Source organism: Pecten maximus, chromosome 14 (genome assembly GCF_902652985.1).
Source record: "Pecten maximus chromosome 14, xPecMax1.1, whole genome shotgun sequence".
NCBI classification, from domain to species: Eukaryota; Metazoa; Mollusca; class Bivalvia; order Pectinida; family Pectinidae; genus Pecten; species Pecten maximus.
The window spans coordinates 20,174,103-20,178,128 of record NC_047028.1 but is presented as its reverse complement, the minus strand read 5'-3'; positions in this window follow the sequence as shown (position 1 = coordinate 20,178,128).

Here is a 4,026-nt window from a genome sequence, read left to right as displayed (position 1 = left end):
ATGTATAATGTTACGGCTCACGATGAACCGTGACGCATCTCCATCATAGTTTAAATCAAATCCAAACTAATAAAAGTGTAGCCTAAATGGGTTAATACAATGTACTTCACCTAGCAATCATAACCCAATCACACCACTTACATTGTACATCACTCAACGCTTGTCCTCGACTCATCTCTCTCTCTCTCTCTCTCTCTCTCTCTCTCTCTCTCTCTCTCTCTCTCTCTCTCTCTCTCTCTCTCTCTCTCTCTCTCTCTCTCTCTCTCTCTCTCTCTCTCTCTCTCTCTCTCTCTCTCTCCTGTATTTCATCTCTTCGGCCCATCCTCCCCACCCCCTTTAGTTTCCTCATCCCTTCCCTCGTGTCCTGTATTATTTCCCTCATCAACTCGTTATCTCCTATAATTGTACCCCTTCATCAGCATGATCTGATTACTCGTAGTTCACTTATCGGCTTAGTCTCGTTCCCCGCGTTTTATCCCATGCTCGCTCCCTGCAGTTCCCTCATCCCCCAACCTCGCTTCCCGCGTTTCCCTCATAAACCTAATCCCTCTCCTGTATTTCGCTTATCGGCCGAACCTTTCTACCTGTAGTTTCCTAGTCCCCAGACCTCGCTTCCCGTATTTCCCTCGTGAACCCCATCTCTCTTCTTTATTTCACTCATCGGCCTAACTTCATGTTACTCAATTGTCCATTGTTCCGTGTAATTGCGTCATCAGTCTTGTTCGCTGCCTGTATTGCACTCATCAGCTCAGCTTCGCTCCCTGTTTTCCTTCCTCCTCGAAACTCGACCATTGTATATCAAGCAATTATTGGCCGTATCTCGCTCCCTGTACTTTACTCATCCCCCATCCTTGCTCCCTGTATTGCACTCATCGACCCATCCTCGCTCCCTGAATTCCATTCAACATCCCAAACACTCACCACCTCGACCGCACTCCCTGCATTGCACTCATCCCCAACCTCTCTCCCTGTATCGCACTCATCCCCAACCTCGCTCCCTGTATGTCACACATCCTCAACCTTGCTCCTTGTACGCTACTCATCCCTAACCTTGCTCCTTGTATGTCACTCATCATTAACCTCGCTCCCTGTATGTCACTCATCCCTAACCTCGCTCCCTGTATGTCACTCATCATTAACCTCGCTCCCTGTATGTCACACATCCTCAACCTTGCTCCTTGTACGTTACTCATCCCTAACCTTGCTCCTTGTATGTCACTCATCATTAACCTCGCTCCCTGTATGTCACTCATCCCTAACCTCGCTCCCTGTATGTCACTCATCATTAACCTCGCTCCCTGTATGTCACTCATCCCCAACCTCTCTCCCTGTATCGCACTCATCCCCAACCTCGCTCCCTGTATGTCACACATCCTCAACCTTGCTCCTTGTACGTTACTCATCCCTAACCTTGCTCCTTGTACGTCACTCATCCCTAACCTCGCTCCCTGTATGTCACTCATCCCTAACCTCGCTCCCTGTATGTCACTCATCCCTAACCTCGCTCCCTGTATGTCACTCATCCCTAACCTTGCTCCTTGTACGTCACTCATTCCCAACCTCGCTCCCTGTATGTCACTCATCATTAACCTCGCTCCCTGTATGTCACACATCCTCAACCTTGCTCCTTGTACGTCACTCATCCCTAACCTTGCTCCTTGTACGTCACTCATCCCTAACCTCGCTCCCTGTATGTCACTCATCCCCAACCTCGCTCCCTGTATGTCACTCATTCCCAACCTCGCTCCCTGTATGTCACACATCCCCAACCTTGCTCCCTGTATGTCACTCATCATTAACCTCGCTTCCTGTATGTCACACATCCTCAACCTCGCTCCTTGTACGTCACTCATCCCTAACCTTGCTCCTTGTACGTCACTCATCCCTAACCTCGCTCCCTGTATGTCACTCATCCCTAACCTCGCTCCCTGTATGTCACTCATCCCCAACCTCGCTCCCTGTATGTCACTCATCCCTAACCTTGCTCCTTGTACGTCACTCATTCCCAACCTCGCTCCCTGTATGTCACTCATCCCTAACCTCGTTCCCTGTATGTCACTCATCCCTAACCTCGCTCCCTGTATGTCACTCATCATTAACCTCGCTCCCTGTATGTCACTCATCCCTAACCTCGCTCCCTGTATGTCACTCATCCCTAACCTCGCTCCCTGTATGTCACTCATCATTAACCTCGCTCCCTGTATGTCACACATCCCCAACCTCGCTCCCTGTATGTCACTCATCCCTAACCTCGCTCCCTGTATGTCACTCATCATTAACCTTGCTCCCTGTATGTCACTCATCATCAACCTTGCTCGTTGTACGTTACTCATCCCTAACCTCGCTTCCTGTATGTCACTCATCCCTAACCTCGCTCCCTGTATGTAACACATCCCTAACCTCGCTCCCTGTATGTCAATCATCATCAACCTCGCTCCCTGTACGTCACTCATCCATAACCTTGCTCCCTGTATGTCACTCATCATTAACCTCGCTCCCTGTATGTCACTCATCCCCAACCTCGCTCCCTGTATCGCACTCATCCCCAACCTCGCTCCCTGTACGTCACTCATCCCCAACCTCGCTCCCTGTACGTCACTCATCCCCAACCTCGCTCCCTGTATCGCACTCATCCCCAACCTCGCTCCCTGTACGTCACTCATCCCCAACCTCGCTCCCTGTATCGCACTCATCCCCAACCTCACTCCCTGTATCGCACTCATCCCTAACCTTGCTCCCTGTATGTCACTCATCATTAACCTCGCTCCCTGTATGTCACTCATCATTAACCTCGCTCCCTGTATGTCACTCATCCCTAACCTTGCTCCCTGTATGTCACTCATCCCCAACCTCGCTCTCTGTATGTCACTCATCCCCAACCTCGCTCCCTGTACGTCACTCATCCCCAACCTCACTCCCTGTATGTCACTCATCCCTAACTTTGCTCCCTGTATGTCACTCATCCGCAACCTCACTCCCTGTATCGCACTCATCCCTAACCTTGCTCCCTGTATGTCACTCATCATTAACCTCGCTCCCTGTATGTCACTCATCATTAACCTCGCTCCCTGTATGTCACTCATCCCCAACCTCGCTCCCTGTATCGCACTCATCCGCAACCTCGCTCCCTGTACGTCACTCATCCCTAACTTCGCTCCCTGTATGTCACTCATCCCGAACCTCACTCCCTGTATCGCACTCATCCCTAACCTCGCTCCCTGTATGTCACTCATCCCCAACCTCGCTCCCTGTATCGCACTCATCCCTAACCTCGCTCCCTGTATGTCACTCATCCCCAACCTCGCTCCCTGTATCGCACTCATCCCCAACCTCGCTCCCTGTATGTCACTCATCCCTAACCTTGCTCCCTGTATGTCACTCATCGGTCCATCCTCGCTCTCTTTACTTAATTCCTCATCCGAACCTCTCATCACTCTGACATTGCCGTATTTCATCCATTCCCCTTCCTCACTCCATTTGGTTATATCATGATACCGTGTGTTTTTTTTTGCATTTTTTTACCCGTTGTTATAAAGACAATTATCGATCCTATTGTTTGAATAAAACAATGGAATAAAATGTATTCCAAACGTCGGTCCGTGTACTCAGCTTTTCTATTCTCCCTCGCTCCGTATACCCTCCTGTAACCTGCTTGGCAAGATAAAGTAGTGTTAATATGTCTGAGTGCTAGAAATGTTATGTAGTGCAGCAGACAAAGAAAACGCTCTGCTAATCTAATAAGCCACGGTATCATTGTATATGTCGTAGTACTATTAGGCAGGAGGGGCCGTGACGCGGCCAAAGGGAGGCAATCGCCAGAGTTAATCGGTTCCAGGTACAAATCAGGAATTGTCATTATAGGTATAACCCGAAAATGCACGTGCGCGTACTCGCGTTTGATGTAGCCTAAAAGTGTAAAGTACACGTGCATCGCGAGAGTACACCATCTTCAAATCTGTTCTAAGTCACGTGATTACAAAATGATGTCATATGTCATAAATATGCTTGTAATGCTATATTTATCTT